Raw genomic sequence first — 17,179 nt, 5'->3', positions numbered from 1 at the left:
CTGCTTGGCACCACCAGGGGTGTTCAGTGGGAGGCCGTTGGCTGGTTGGAAGCAGAGAAGTCGACATATTTGCAGAAAATGAATGGGGATGGGCGATGTTCGCTGAGAAAATAGAACTTCCCTGAATGATTCCAAGTCTGCTTAGTGTTAGGATAGAATTAATGTCTTCAAAGAGTCCCTCCCTCTCCCTTGCCTCCTCCATCCAACAGTGGCCCTCAACTATAATTTTGTTTAACCTATTGGAACTGTACCAAAACCCAGTCTCTCGACCTTATAATCTAACCCATTCTATGCTAAAGATCTGTTAACCCTGCCCGGAGTAGAGACATAGTCCTGCCTTCTGGGTTCACACTCTGAGTGTCTCCTACTGATTCAAATAATGGGTAAGAATTGATGAGTGTGTGGGCTTTTATTTTTGATGTTCAGCAGAGAAATTATTTTAAAAATGCTTTTCTGAGAACACTGCTATATGATTATTAGGATTTTTATTTTTCTGATAGAACAATAGTCAAAAGATCAAGCCGACCCACATGCTTGTTGATGAGATGTTTCTCTCCCTCCTGCACTCTAAGCCCGTGACACATCATGATGCCAAATCTGGATCTGAGTTGAACTCTGGTTAACAGCCACCATAAATATACCATTTTGTGATCTACGGGCCCCTTCTGGGGGGAGCCTAAAATGCTCTGTAATTCATCCTCTTCCCACTTCTCACGTGGGGAAAGGAAACAGAGGCCTCCCCTCCCAGTTCCCTTTCTGAGTAAGTGTTGTGTTCTCTCTTCTAGAGACAGGTCAGCCAGATGGAGGCTTCTCAGCTGGGCTCTGATGTTGAGGTGGGAGGTGTTCACTGCTTACCCCAGGCTTCCCCACTGAGTACTTAAATTCACATCCTCTCTTCACATGAGTGCAGCCAGCTCTTTCATGTTCTGGCTTCCTCTTCCTTGTTCTTGCTTTGTTCTCTTCTTACTCTCCCTAACCCTTCTCTGTTTACAGTTTTCACCGTGGTTCAAAATAAAAGACTAGGTGAGTTGGGGACAGGTGCCATGGAGAGTGATGTATTTGTGTACGTGCTTGTGTATGTGATGCTCGTTCCGACGGACACCCTTTTAGAGCTCTGTCTACAGAATGACTTTGACATTCAACCCCTCTTCTCCAGCAAACAGATCCACGTATGAGGTGGGTTCTCCATACTGGGAATCTGATAGCTCAGAGTTTGACCAGCTTCTACTGCAAACAAAGGAGGACTTCCATGATTACTTTAACTCCCCCGAGTTGTGACTGATCTGAAAACAAACTAAAGTTGAGCACTAGGAAGTCACCCAGGAATTAAAATTTTAGGACCACAGATAGAAAATAAAAGCATGTATATACTTTAAGAATACACCAACGGATTTTAGTCAGTGGCAGGGAGGTGGATGAACCTAGAGCCTGTTGTACAGAGTGAAGTAAGTCAGAAAGAGAAAAGCAAATATGGTATATTAACACATAAATATGGAATTTAGAGAAATAGTTCTGATGAACCTATGGACAGGGAAGAAATGGAGATGCAGAGATACAGAACGGGCTTGTGGACACAGCAGGGGAAGGAGAGGGTGGGACAAATTGAGAAAGTAGCATTGACATAAGTATATATACTTCCATGTATGAACCAGAAAACTAGCGGGAATTTGCTGTGTAACACAGGGAGCCCAGCCTGGCACTCTGTGACCCCCTAGAGAGATGGGATGGGAGGGTGTGTGTGTGTGTGTATATAATTATGACTGATTTGCATTGTTGTGCAGCAGAAACCAACACAACATTGCAAAGCAATTATCTTCCAACTTAAAAAAAAATGGGTGAATTCTGTAGTATGTAAATGATACTTCAATAAATCTGTTTTTAAATAAAGGAAAAAAGAATGTACCTTAAGAGACCCCTGGAATTACTGCAGTGGACATGCAGATCCATGACTGCACCCAGCATTGGCTGTTTCCTGAATAGTGTTTCTCACAAATATGTACCACAGTACCATTTTTCTAAAATGTGTGTGGGTGCCATTGTACTTTATCAGATATAAATACACTTAGCCTAAATAGTGGTGGTGTCTTTCTCTTCTAGCTGGTGTAGCATGGCGATTAACAGCTGGGGCTCTGTAGACAAGCAGATGGGAGTTCCTTTTTCTGCTCTGCTGTGTGTTCGTTCCGTGGTTGTGGGCAAGTGGTCCAGCTTCTTTGCGCCTCGGTGTCTTCATCTCTATGAAAAAGAGGGGTGGTCGTGATGGATAGTAATACCTAACAGAGTTGCTCTGGAGCTATATTAATGAAATAACTCCTCTGGGAGGGTGAGGTGAATCTTGGATTTTTGACATTAAAAAAGGAACCTTGCACTTGAAAGGGTAAGAACGGCTGATTCAATGTGACCTGTTATCACAGATGAAGGGGCTGACGCCCAGAGAGGGCTTTGCGAACTTGAACTCTAGTGTCATCCTGGTACTCTTGTCTCTGGGTGGAGGGTCACTTGCATGCAGCTAACACCTGATTTTGGTCAGGAGGTGAGGTAGACACAGAGGTTAGATCATTGTCTAACCCTTGTTAGACCATCGTCAATGTTGGAACCTTTTATTTTTTAAGTCTAAAATACCTTAAGTACTTGCACTCGTGAACGGAATGGTTTGGTTGGAGTAGAATATATATGTGTCTGTATCTGCACGTGAGACAGCTCAGCACAATGTGATCAGGAACAGCTTTGTTCTGGTTGGCGGTTCAGTCTCTAGTAGTGGTGAGAAGGGGGGAAGATGTAAGCCAGGCCAGGGACACCCAGATCTCTATCCAAGGTTAGGTAATCCATAGTTAGCCTTTGGATTCTTTGTCTTTCACTGTCGATCCAAGGTAACTTGGATAGTTAAGTCTTTTTTGGTGGTTGCTTGCACATCTTCCCTCATCATTGTCTGTAGGAGTATAAAGGTTAAAAAAGAAAATGTAAATTGTTGGATGTATGGTAGGTATATAATAAATATTTTCTTCTAATTATTAGTAATACCCATTGATTCAAGGAATGTTTCCTATGCATATACAAAACACTTTACTGAGTATTGGGATGAAAAAGGTAAATAGTAAGATATCTGCCCTCAAGGAGCTTTCAGTCTGATATAGAGATAACATCCATATACAGATAATTTTAACTGTTTGATCAGGAGGAAAGTTTGCAAATAAATCTGTTCTGTCCATTCAGCTTTCCATCTATCCACTTTTTATTAAGTGCTTTATGTGTACAAGGTCTAGTTGTGAATAGCAAGAGGGACAGTGATAGAGTTAAGTGAGGAAGAGATGTAAGGTCATTGGGAAGTCATGCAACTGTTGACATCTCTATTGGAAGCTGGTATCAGCAGCCCTTAACACTTTTGCCCCCTATTTTGATCAGGCTTTGAAAGTAAGAATGAGAAGCAAGTAGACTGTTTCGTTTTATTTTTGTGTTGCTTTTTCCTCTTTAAGAAACCAGTTGAGACTATTTATAAAATGTTTGTGTTTGCCTGGATATCACTGCTAGTTAACATTTGGCAAACTGCAAACTCCGTGGTCAGGAGGACAGAGGACCAGGAGCCAGTGTCAAAGGGAAAACCAGCTTCTTCCTTTGCTAGTGTTTTTTCTATCCTGAAGTGAAGTGAAGTAGCTCAGTCGTGTCTGACTCTTTATGACCCCATGGACTGTAACCTACCAGGTTCCTCCCTCCATGGGATTCTCCAGGCAAGAGTACTGGAGTGGGTTGCCATTTCCTTCTCCAGGGGATCTTCCCAACCCAGGGATTGAACCTGGGTCTCCCGCATTACAGGCAGACGCTTTAACCTCTGAGCCACCAGGGAAGCTATCCTAGGTTTGCACAAAAAAGGTTGAGAAGTCAGATGTTTACTAGTGAACTGTGCGTGACTACAACAAATAAATTGGAGTCAGGAGCAAATAAGTGATTATTGTAGGTCTTTGGAGGAGGATTTATTATTGCGGCCAGAGTGTTCGAATGGTCCTTAAGGATGTCAATTACGTTGCTCCTTGCTGCAGCTTCTCACATGCCTTCTGTGTGGGGTTGTCATTAGATCTAGAAGAGCTTTTTCCAAGGGAAGAGGCTAGTTTGGCTTCAAGTTCAAGACCCTAATGAAACGAGTTTCAGAAAGGAGTTACCCAAATTATTTAGCTTTATTTATCGATACTCAGTATGTCCAACTCTGGAAAAGGGCTCCTTCATTTCAGCCACTGGCCCTTGTGATAGCAATGCCAGGTCAGGAGGCAGGGAGGGGAAGGATGGATGGAGAATTGGAATTACCTGCTTATTCAGGAGTGCTGGCTTAGTTAACAGCTGATGGTCAGTGTGAAGCACTGCATTAAACATTTTGAAGGGTTTTCTCCTTTAATTTTCACAATAACCCTATGAGGTAGTTACTGTTATTATCACCACTGGATGAGGATAGTAGGGCTTAGCTGGTTCAGGAATTTTCCCCAGTCACACTGCTAGTGGTTAGTGGAGCAGGGATTCAAATGAAATTGCCCAATCTTAGAACTTATGCTTTTTTGAATTTGTTTTATTTTTAAAAATTTTATTGAAATACATTGATTTCAGTAAATTTTTTGAATTTTAAAATAAATTTCAAAATAAATTATGATTTCAATAATTTCTGCTGTATAGCAAAGTGACTTAGTTACAAATATATATATTCTTTTTCATTTTCTGTTCCATATGGTTGATCATAGGGTATTGACTAAAGTTCCCTGGGTTATACAGTAGAATCTTATTATTCATCCAGTCTGTGTATACTCGTTTGTATCTGCTAATCCCAAATTCCCAATCCTTCCCTGCCCCTCCCCACCTCCCTCTTGGCAGCCTCAAGTCTGTTCTCTGTGTCCAGAAGTTAGGTTTTTAACCATGATGCTGCACTGCCTTCCTAGTATATACCATAGTCACTGTGTTCTCTGATATTGTTTTACTCCTGATGTGCTTTAACTGACAAGAGTAAAGGGATTTATCTGTGATAGGTCAAAATCCATTCATTGGAATATGGTTTTGGTTACTGGGAAGATGTCTTTTATTGAAGAGGATTAAAAGAACAATAGATTATTGGATTTTCTCTATCACTTTAATCTTGAAATCGTTTTAGACATATTATCCATTTAGCCCTTTAAAGTCAGTTAATGTTATAATACAGGACACAGCCTGGCAGGATGGAAAGAACAAAGGCTATGGAATTACACTGTTTTGCCTATAAAGTCTGAATCTGGCTCTGTGACCCTGAGCAAGTTTTGTAACCCATTACCCTCAGTTTCCTCATTGATAAGTTAAGGGTTCAGGGTATTTGTGAATATTGATGAATATTTGATGAACATCATGATATGATGTGGCGGGCTTCCCTGGTGGCTCAGATGGTAGAGAATCTGCCTGCAATGAGGAAGACCTGGGTTCAATCCCTGGGTCAGGAAGATCCCCTGAAGAAGGGAATGGCTACCCATTCCAGTATTCTGGCCTGGAGAATTCCATGGACAGAGGCTACAGTCCATGGGGTCGCAAAGAGTTAGACACAACTGAGTGACTATCATACTTTCATGATATGATGTATGTCAAACACTTGACACAGTGCTTTGTACTCAGTAGATTTTTGATAAATAGCATCTCTTGCTATTTACTAATTATTAATGAGGAAAGGGAAGCATAAAATTAACAAGTACATTCCTTGAGTTACTCTGAGCCCTACAGAAGTTCTTGATATAGCCAGGATGAAGTCAGTGTCCTGTATTTTCAGTCTGTTGGTACTTGTACTCGGTCATATTAGCTTCTGCTCAGTCGCTTCAGTTGTGTCCGACTCTGTGCGACCCCATAGACGGCAGCCCACTAGGCTCCCCTGTCCCTGGGATTCTCCAGGCAAGAACACTGGAGTGGGTTGCCATTTCCTTAGCTTCTAGAATGTAATAAATCTTGGGTGGACTTCAGAGTTCCGAATCACTTTGTATTTGATCTGTACTCACAGCTCTTTACCTAGGATACGGGGTTTCAAATTATAGATGAACAACTGTTTTTATCTGATAATAGTGAAGCAGGTCTGCCCCTAATAGTACCTAACACAGCATAGTATCAACTGGCTACAAGTAATAGCAATGCTTGCCTGATGTGAGTGGTCTTCTTTTTCTTTCTTTAGCCCTCTTTTTAAAAATTCTCTTTCCAGCTCTGGTTTTATATTTAATCCATGACATCAGTCCATTTTATTTCCTCTCTAATATCTTATTTTCTTCCTTTCCCTTCATATTTATACAATCAAAATCTCATGATAGTTTTGTGTTTTTGTGTGTGTGTGTTGCATTCTGATTAGACATCTGAGTCGTCCTCTTTTGTTTTTTTATTTTATTTTGTTATTTTTAATTGGAGCATAATTGCTTTGCAGAGCTGTGTTGGTTTCTGCCTTACAACATCAAGAATCAACCATAAGTATATATCCCCTCCCTCCTGAGCCTCCCTCCAGCCCCCACTACCCATCCCACCCCCCTGGGTTGCTTGTCCTCTTTTGAAAGAACACAAACCATTCACATTACAATACATGATTTATTTGCTTTCATTTATACAGTATTTTCTGTTCATTAGACTTATTCTTTTTCATGTTTCTTTTCCTCATTTTTTTCCTGTATTGATCAGAATCTTATAATCAGTTTCTTATAATTATCAACCAAATTAAGTTCTTAGAGTGGAGATACTACTTTTTATCTTTTTTTTTTAATTCCCTGTCGCCTCCCCGACTTTTGCAGGCTATCAGCAAGAATCCGCATGCGTTACTAAACGTGATGCTGATCTTACAGTCGATTTTTAAGACTTACTGTATCGCTGACAGCTTGACAGTCAAACACAATCAGTGCCAGTGAGAAATCGCGTGTTGTTGTGGGAAGCCCATCCAGATCAAAATTGATCCAGGCCTGGTTCTCGTCCTTGTTTCCAGTATGACGGCAGGACTTGCTTGTAACCATCCTGAGTCTAAATTTTCTGCTCTACAAAGAGAGCAGTACTAGCCTTGCAGAATGTTGAGGAGATTAAATGGAATGACATATGTGAGAGTGTCTGGTACCTTCCTAGCTGTTGCTGCCTTTTCCTGTCTACCTTCCTCCGTGCCTTCCGCGCATCAGTAGGAGGAGTCCTGGAGGCCCCTATGCAGTTTATCTATATTCAGGCCGTGGTGCTGCGGAGGAGGGAGCCCATTAAAGTTTGATGGTGCTCCTGGGCACTGCGGGGCTGGAGAGGTGACATGGAAGAGAAGAGACAGAATAAGAAATTATGCAGCTTTTAAGAAGATACGCACAGCCTTATGGTTTATGCTCTGCCCATATGGGTGCCTGCCGACGTGTCATATATATTCTTGCCTGAGGTTACAACAGAGTACATCTGCACCTGTACTTTCATCAGTATCCTCCGTATCATGTATTATCCTAAGGAGAACTCTTAAATGTAAACAACATGGCAGCTTGCTTTCTTTATCAGAGATTTCATTAAAAGGATTTTAAAGCCCTTTCCTTTTTAAAAAAAAACTTTTTAAATTGATGGAGCATTAATTTATAATGTTGCCATAGCTTGTTTCTATGAACTATTCTAGGGCTGGATCCCCCTGCCTTTATGTAAACTGCTCCAAGGGATAACTCTTTCTCCACAGCTGAGTAGCTTTCCCAGCCCCTGACCCTGACTGGTTTGGTCTTGTCTTTGCCAGGAGGACTTTACCCTAGGAATTTTCTGGGAGTAAACTCCCCCAGGTCATCATTTCTGGAATGCAGATCCTGGGCATTTGGTAATGAATTTGTCACAAGAACAGCGACTCAGACCTTATTTCACTCATGATTCTGCCCTGTTATTTGAGGCAGACCCATTTCTCAATGAGATTATCTTCTCTTTATTTATGTGAAAGGAGGGAGGAAGAAAAGCCTGTTTGGTGATTTTCTGAAGGGCAGATCTCCTCCATATTTAATTGTGTATTAAAAATGAAAACAAAGATCAAAGGATTTGAGAAAAGGGTGATTTGTTTTTTTCAATTGAGTTCAGAGATTTTCCAGAAAGGGTAACTTTTTTCTACCTCTTTGGGGGCTTCCCAGATGGTGTTAGTGGTGATGAACCTGCCTGCCAATGCAGGAGACTTAAGAGATGCAGGTTTGATCCCTGGATCAGGAAGATCCCCTGGAGAAGGGAATGGCTACCCACTCCAGTATTCTTGCCTGGAGAATCCCATGGACAGAGGAGCCTGGTGGGTTACAGTCCATAGAGTCTCACAGAGTCAGACATGATTGAAGCGACTTAGCACAGCAGGGTACTACCTCCTTGATTTTTCTGTTTGATTAAATTCTTTGCTACAAAATGATACCTTTTCCAACATCACTGTTTCTATCAATGGTGTCAGTCGTCCATGTGATTACAAGGAAATGACCTTGATGTGTGTCAGGAATACTACCAGGATCTTCTCCAAGGAACCTCCAGTTCCATGTGACAACCCCAGCTGCAGCCTAGAAGAATTGGATGGATGGGCTTTAGGGAGTCTTGAATCACCTAAAATCATATGGTAAGTTAGCATATATGAGCATTTTCCCCCAGGAAAAGGGTCCATAGCTTTTATCAAAGCAACCTGTGACCCACATTTAGGACCATTTTATTAAATGATCTCTAAGGAACCTACATGGAGAAGGCAATGGCACCCGACTCCAGTATTCTTGCCTGGACAATCCCATGGACGGAGGAGCCTGGTAGGTTGCAGTCCATGGGGTCGCGAAGAGTCAGACACGACTGAGTGACTTCACTTTCACTTTTCACTTTCATGCATTGGAGAAGGCAATGGCAACCCACTCCAGTGTTCTTGCCTGGAGAATCCCAGGGACAGGGGAGCCTGGTGGGCTGCCTTCTCTGGGGTCGCACAGAGTCAGACACGACTGAAGTGACTTAGCAGCAGCAGAAGCAAGGAACCTACAAGCTTGAGAATTTGGGGGAATTTATTATCCTTCCTGTCATGTATATATTTCTGTTACGTTTGATGCCTTCATCAACCAAAGATCTTATTTTCCTCCTGCCTGTTTCTGTCATCTCTCCCCTCATTGGGATTGTCGTCAATGGGTGCGTTCACTCTAAGGGCATCATAACTTGACTCCTGGTGACAGGTTTGCCCCAGCTGTCCTCTGTCATCACACATGCAATTGAATCTTTTCCTTATATATAGCTCTGTCCTGATCAGGATCTTTGGACAAAGTTTTCTTCCTTTTTCGATATGGAAGAGAAGCTTCTTAGCATCGCGTCCTGGACATCCATCAGCTTGGTCTCTTTCCTGGCCTGTGTCCACTACCCCTCTTGTGTTGTTACTGTCACTGAGGGCGTTTTCACCCCAGAAGGGCTGGACTTGGAGGTACCTTTCTCATCTCAGAGCTTCGTCCCATGTTCTTTCACTTGCTGCCACTCTGCTTTGTTTATATCCTAACTGCCTTTTCATAGTCTGTGCCATGATGGTCTGTTGGAACCGCTCAAGACTTGACTCCTCAGGAAGACAGACCCCCTTCTCCGGACTCCCGAAGCAACTTGCTGCCTTTTCCCTTCATCAGCAGATGCTACCCTTCTCCTCTTTTGTTCTTCCTGTGGCCCTCTTGTCTCTCCGCTGAGACTGAGGGTGGGGGCATGTGCTTCTTCCTTCTTCTCTGAAGTGACTTAGATTTTCTCAGACTCATAATATTAATAGATGCTCAACAAAGGATGCGTGAATAAGGAGGCGAAATGCCGGGGCCTGTTAGTGTCTGCCCACGGGGCTCAGTGGGGAGGGAGGGATGGGAATCACGGACCCAGCTTAAGCCTTGAGCTCCAGCTTCACAGTCTGCCCTTGTGTGTTTCCTCATCCTGAGCCCACGTGGCAGGAATAAAAGTGCAGACCGTGGCTGAACCTTAGGCCTGGTAGTGGTGTGTCTGGGACTGAGCACCCAGTCCAGCTGAGGGCGGGCATCAGCTGGAGGACAGGGCGCCATGGAGTGGAGGGCTTTGATTAGGACTCTGGGGGCGGGGGCGGGGGTTCCTCCCCTTCTCTATCAGCCCCTATCCCGTGTTAGTTACCCAGTTAACTTAGCCAAAGTGATTTTCTTTCTCTTGGTTCTTTATGGTTGTTTTTCGTTGTTGTTTTTGTTAATACGGCCAGTTGTCAGATTGACTCAGATTCCTTTTCCTTCCGTCAGTCTCCTTTCCCTCTTCACCCTCCTGCCTGGACAATTAGCAAAGTGTTTGGTCTTTGGTTTATATGAATAATTGATTCTGAAGCTTTGTGAATGATTCATGGCCCATATGGTAAGGCAATAGGATGTGTGTGTGTGTGTGTGTGTGTGTGTGTGTGTGTGTCCAGCATCTCATACAAAAGGTCAGAGGCTTCTCCCTGGCTGGGGAGAGGGGCTGGTACAGGTCATCCCCTGGGACAGTGGGGCTGTGTGCATATGGTTCTTCTCTCTGTCTTCTATCAAAGGTGAGAGGGTTGGAGCTTCCCCCAAGAGAGCAAGGTTCTCTATGGGTTTATGCGTTTCATCCTTCTAGATCATTGGTTCAGGTTTTGGTCAGGCTTAGTGAACTGGAGTTTATCCCCTTTAAATTATCCAGCTCTTCACTCTTCCCAAGATGAATGGTTAATTTGATTTTCAGAGCATTTGAGAAAAGAGCATGCATATGTTGCTTTTCTTCCTTTGCATTACAGCGTTTCAGATTTTCGTAGTCAAGGGACATTTTTTTCCTCAACCCAGAGTTTTACCATAGATACCCTCTCCCACCACACTAATTTGGTTTCCTCATGTATTTTCTTTGCTGCAGACAGAGTACACCTGGTTATCATTCATTTTATAGCTCTTCCTTATCTTTGAAAGCTGTCATTGGATATTTGTGTACGTGAGACAATAGGACCGATGGCCTAGCTTGTACAAGAATGACATTCCTTATCTACAAACCCTCTTTGTTTTAGTCATTTTATAGGGAACAAATGGGACTCCTGAATATGCCCTAATCTTTGGAAACCAGCTAAGAAAAAGTAATTTTGTTACCTACTCAGAGTTCATTTTTTTCTTAGATAATCAGCCTCCCCATTTTATTGTAGGGATCTGAGACAGAGGCAGTGTATAAGTGAAATGCAAGATTGTGATGAAGATATGGCAGTTTATTGGTCATTTGGGCTTTTTTCAGGAAGGTCATAATGATTTTGTTGAGGTTCAGTCAATCAGTCCCGTCTGATTCTTTGCGACCCCATGGACTGCAGCACACCAGGCTTCCCTGTCCCCTTCACCGTCTCCTGGAGCTTGCTCAAACTCAGGTCTGTTGAGTCAGTGATATTCCATAATGATATTCCAGTCATAATGATATTCCCCTATATTTTCTAGTGCTATTTTAAAATTATACTTGTCATATTTATGTTCTAATCCTTGAATTTATTTTTATGTTATTCTGTGAAGTACGTGCTGTGCTGTGCTTAATCGCTCAGTTGTATCCAACTCTGCAACCCCATGGACTGAAGCCCGCCAGGCTCTTCTGTTCATGGGGATTCTCTAGGCAAGAATACTGAGTGGGTTGCTATGCCCTCCTCCAGGGCATATTCCCAACCCAGGTATCAAACCCAGGTCTCCTGCATTGCAGGCAGATTCTTTACCATCTGAGCCACCAGGGAAACCCTATGTGAAGTATGAATATACCTATATGTTTTTCCATAGCTTCCCAACTTCGTTTGGTGAAAGTACATCTTTTGCCCTGGGCTTCCCAGGTGGCGCAAGTGGTAAAGAACCTGCCTGCCAGTGTAGGACACATAAGAGATGTGCGTTCAATCCTTGGGTCAGGAAGATCCCCTGCAGGAGAGCATAGGAACCCACTCCAGTATTCTTGCCTGGAGAATCCCATGGACAGAGGAGCCTAGTGGGTTGTGGCCCATAGGGTTGCAGAGTTGGACACAGCTGAAGTGTCTCAGCGTGCACGCACGCACGCTGAGGTCTGGTGCCACTTCTGTTTATGTGCTGGGTTCCTGTGTATGCACTGTTTGCTTTTAGGCTCTCTGTCCTAGCCCATCAGTTATATTTTGTGGGTCCTATTCATGACTATGTATTTGTAATGCTTTTTGATAACTGATAGTGCTAATCATCTCTTCTTCATCTGGCCTTTAAAATAAGTTAATCTTGGGCATTATAGTTTCATACAAATTTAAAGTAACTTGTGAAAAATATCAAGGTTTTGTTTGGAAATGCAGTGACTGACTAAGTTGGGGAAAATGGATTTTTCTCAATACTGAGTCTTACCAATATGTCTTTGTTTATTTGGGATATATTTGAAGTCTTTTAAGAGTTTTGGAGAGTTCTCCATTTAGGACTTGTACATCTCTTATTATAGTTATTTGTATTATCTTACAATTTTATTGTTCTTATGAATGAATATTTTTTTGCATTTCTAATCAAATATTGCTAGTATATCGGAATGTTACTATTTTTCTTTGTTGTCATTATATCCACCGAGGGCTTCCCAGATGGCACAGTAGTAAGAATCCGCCTGCCATCGCAAGAGGCATGAGTTTGATTCTCGGGTCAGGAGATTCCCTGGAGTGGAAAATGGCAAGCCACTCCAGTGTTCTTGCCTGCAAAATTCCATGGACACAGGAGCTTGGTGGACACAACTGAGCACACACACATATTATATTTATCAATTTTGTCAAACCTTTCATTAATTGAAATAAGTTGTTTGTACATTCTTTCAGATTATGTAGAAAATTATATCCACTGCAAATGTTTTATTATATACTTTTCTTTCCATTTCACTCAGCCTATATATATTTTTCCTTATTATATTAGCTAGCTACAACTTATAGGTAAATGTTGAATTATGGCAGTGATAGAAAACTTTCATATTGTATTTCTGGTATTAAAGGTAATTTTTTTAAAGCTTCACCATCAAGACGGGTATTTGTTATAGTGTTATTGTGGATACCCTTTATAAAGTAAGTAATGAGTAATGGTTAAATTAATTTCACCTAAAGCTCAATATTTTCATTTAATATATAAACTCAAAGATTTTGAAAGTTCATCTTGTAGAAGGTTAACCATTGAAATTATTGTGAATGCTATTGAAAATTAATTATAAACATTTAGCATTAACAATAAGCATTTATTTTACAGTGAAAATATGCATACAATTTTGGTGTAATGGAGTGCCATTGTATAAAAAACTTTTGTTAAATTCAGAAACCTATGTGATGGAAATTCATGGAGTTGTGATGTACACACAATTATTAGTCACAGCCAGCAAGGTCTGGTATTCTCTATGCTGAAATAGAAGCTATAGGCAAATAGAACCAGTAACAGAAAAAGGTAGCAAAGAAAATCCAGAAAGTCCATCAAAAAGTGAGAAAGAAGGGAAATGAAATAATCAATAAGACAAATAGAAAATATGAATGAATCTAGAAATCTGTCCCAGCTTAATAGCAATCAGAACAAATGTAAATAGATTAGACTTAATAGAGTGTGTAATTAAATTTTAACCTTATGTTTAAAAGACTTAGCTAAATACAAATATTAGAAATTAAAAATAGAAAGCCTTTTAAAAGATATGCTCAGTTCAGTTCAGTTCAGTCACTCAGTCTTGTCCGACTCTTTGCGACCCCATGAATCACAGCACGCCAGGCCTCCCTGTCCATCACCAACTCCCGGAGTTCACTCATACTCATGTCCATCGAGTTGGTGATGCCATCCAGCCATCTCATTCTCGGACGTCCCCTTCTCCTCCCGCCCCCAGTCCTTCCCAGCATCAGAGTCTATTCCAGTGAGTCAACTCATTGCATGAGGTGGCCAAAGTATTAGAGTTTCAGCTTTAACATCAGTCCTTCCAATGTACACCCAGGATTGATCTCCTTTAGAATGGACTGGTTGGATCTCCTTTCTAGGTAATGTCAATAAAGAAAGCTTCAATGAAAAGAATGTAACATTTTTTAAAAAACATTAAAGTAAAAGCATTAACGGGGACAGTAATGACTGTTCCATTCTGACAAAAGGAAAATCATTTAAGAAGATGTGAAAGTTCCATCTTTATGTGTCATCAGCATAATTGTCTGTTAAATATTCAGGGTAGCTACTAAAGAGATTTTCAAATGGTTTTGAACAAAATGCAACCAAAATTTCTTCCCTATGCTATGCTAAGTCACTTCAGTTGTGTCCGATTCTGTGTGACCCCATAGACGAAAGCCCACCAGGCTCCCCCGTCCCTGGGATTCTCCAGGCAAGAACACTGGAGTGGGTTACCATTTCCTTCTCCAATGTGTGAAAGTGAAAAGTGAAAGTGAACTCGCTCAGTCGTGTCCGACCCTTAGCGACCCCACGGACTGCAGCCTACCAGGCTCCTCCATCCATGGGATTTTCTAGGCAAGAGTACTGGAGTGGCTTGCCATTGCCTTCTCCGTTTCTTCCTTATAGAAGAGTTCAAATCCATCCCAACACACACACACACACGATTACCTTTAAAATTTTAAGCTATCACACCACTGTCTTATCCTTTGACAGATCTACTATCAACTTGATTATTTCTTTATAGACTTAGCATTTTCCCCTTATTTTTGGCATTGTAATATTTTACTGATATGTGCTTTATGGGGTGGTTTTTACTTATTTTTATCTTTCATGCCAGTTTTGGGGATCCTTTCAATCCAGAGATTCATATCTTTATTGTTTAATTCTGGGAAGCACTTTTGAATTGTTTTTCGTTCCTTCAACTTGTCCCTCCTTTTCTCTTTTTAATAGTATCTCCTCTATAGTTTGTCTATTCTTTATTTCTAGCATTCATTATATATAACACTGGGACTTGTTCTGTATATCCTCTGTATCTCTTAACTTTGCTTTTTCCATCTTTTTGTTGCTCTGTGTTGATTTCTGGAAGCATTGCTCAGTTTTATTTTCCAGGTCTCTAATTCAGCTGTCTGTCTTGCCATTCAGTTTATTCAGTCATTTAACATTTTTTTCAGTTACTGAAATTTTCATTTGACCTATCTCTAGCAATTAAAACAGTGCTTGTAATATTCTCTCCCTTTCCGCTAGTTCAGTCCAGTTCAGTCGCTCAGTCGTGTCCGACTCTCCGCGACCCCATGAATCACAGCACGCCAGGCCTCCCTGTCCATCACCAACTCCCGGAGTTCACTCAAACTCATGTCCACAGAGTCGGTGATTCCATCCAGCCATCTCATTCTCTGTCGTCCCCTTCTCCTCCCACCCCCAACCTTTCCCAGCATCAGAGTCTTTTCCAGTGAGTCAGCTCGTCGCATGAGGTGGGCAAAGTATTGCAGTTTCAGCTTTAGCATCAGTCCCTCCAATGAACACCCAGGATTGATCTCCTTTAGAATAGACTGGTTGGATCTCCTTGCAGTCCAAGGGACTCTCAAGAGTCTTCTCCAACACCACAGTTCAAAAGCATCGATTCTTCGGCGATCAGCTTTCTTCACAGTCCAACTCTCACATCCATACATGACCATGGGAAAAAGCATAGCCTTGACTAGATGGACCTTTGTTGGCAAAGTAATGTCTCTGCTTTTTAATATATTATCAAGGTTGGTCATAACTTTCCTTCCAAGGAGTAAGCATCTTTTAATTTCATGGCTGCAATCAGCATCTGCAATGATTTTGGAGCCCCCCAAAATAAAGTCTGACACTGTTTCCACTGTTTTTCCATCTATTTCCCATGAATGATGGGACCAGATGCCATGATCTTTGTTTTCTGAATGTTGAGCTTCAAGCCAACTTTTTCACTCTCCTCTTTCACTTTCATCAAGAGGCTTTTGAGTTCCTCTTCACTTTCTGCCATAAGGGTAGTGTCATCAGCATATCTGAGATTATTGATATTTCTCCCAGCAATCTTGATTCCAGCTTGTGCTTCTTCCAGCCCAGCGTTCCTCATGATGTACTCTGCATACAAGTTAAATAAGCAGGGTGACAATATACAGCCTTGACGTACTCCTTTTCCTATTTGAAACCAGTCTGTTGTTCCATGTACAGTTCTGACTGTTGCTTCCTGACCTGCATACAGGTTTCTCAAGAGGCAGATCAGGTGGTCTGGTATTCCCATCTCTTTCAGAATGTTCCACAGTTTATTGTGATCCACACAGTCAAAGGCTTAATTATATGTATTTATTCTCATTGAGTGTACGTTCTTTGATTGTTGAGTTTGTTTCCTTGCTTTATGGTATTGAATTTCCTCAAGGATTTTGTGGCTCTTGATTGTAATGTCACCTGACATATTTGTGCAGACTGTTTGAAGGGGCTTTAGACTATGAGACTAACAGTCTTTTGAGAGTGGGGGAGATGTGACCTGCTGCTGGGTCGGTCACTTTGATGGCCAGTCGCCTGTTCCTTTTAGGCATGGAAAGGCATGGAGGGCTCTCCCCCACTTTCTCACCCAACATCCCTGCCCATTGCCCTGGCTTATAGGCAGATATTCCTTTACTGCTGCCCAGTCTGAGGAGGTAAGGAAGGGAAAATAGGGTGAGGATGAGAGAGTAAAATGCTTACTTGATCTTTTTGCTACTCTGCCTGTCACCCTGCTAGTCACCCCTGGATCCCTCCAGACTCCAGTGTCTACCATCGGCAGACAGGGGCCCCCAGGGAGCCAGCCTGCACTGATGACAGTGGCGTCCTCCTCCAGGGGCTGGGAACCATGGTTTCCCTTTAAAAATCAAATTGCATCTATTTTCTGTCCTAAGCCTGTTTGTTACAATTTCTGTTCGTCCAAGGGTCCGTTTTCCTTCTTGCTTTCCAGTGTGGTTATTACGTGTGTTTGTAAAATGACTTCTAGGAATTGGAAGGAAAAAGAAACCCCAGTGTGCGCTCTGTCTGCCTGTCTGAGAAACAGAAGCTGGGGCAGCTTCTTCTGTCCTTGCTGAGTCTCAGTTTTCTTATGTTTGCAACCAGGTGGTGATGGTGGTGATAATCACTATCTGAAAGTATAGGATGTGTCAGGCATTATTCTGGGCTCACACTTTACATGTGTAACTCATCTAATTGCTCAACAACTCTGTGATCCATATTATTACTGCCATTTTATAGATGAAGAAACTGAGGCACAGAGGTTAAGTAACGTACCCAAACAAGTGGCTGCCTACTTCATAGGACTAGTTTGAGAATTTTTGAGTTAATTTGTATAAAGCACTTGACATGGTAGTTCATCTAAATCCACAACAAGT

The 17,179-nt window shown here is 41.9% G+C and overlaps 1 protein-coding gene and 1 non-coding gene across 2 annotated transcripts in view; one reads left to right on the top strand and one right to left on the bottom strand.

Moving 5' to 3' along the window:
* The window catches only part of LOC129551056 (voltage-dependent R-type calcium channel subunit alpha-1E), a 328,009-nt gene that overhangs the window by 40,371 nt on the left and 270,459 nt on the right, over nucleotides 1-17,179 (top strand). The window lies entirely within an intron of this gene.
* TRNAY-GUA (transfer RNA tyrosine (anticodon GUA)) lies at nucleotides 3,767-3,838 on the bottom strand. Its single transcript has one exon. It is a non-coding gene; the product is annotated as a tRNA-Tyr (tRNA).

The sequence above is a fragment of the Moschus berezovskii genome, chromosome 17 (genome assembly GCF_049115385.1).
Source record: "Moschus berezovskii isolate FMDL1 chromosome 17, NW_MosBer_1.0, whole genome shotgun sequence".
In the NCBI taxonomy this organism is placed as follows: Eukaryota; Metazoa; Chordata; class Mammalia; order Artiodactyla; family Moschidae; genus Moschus; species Moschus berezovskii.
The sequence above is the reverse complement of the archived record's forward strand: the minus strand, read 5'-3'. Positions and strand labels throughout refer to the sequence as shown.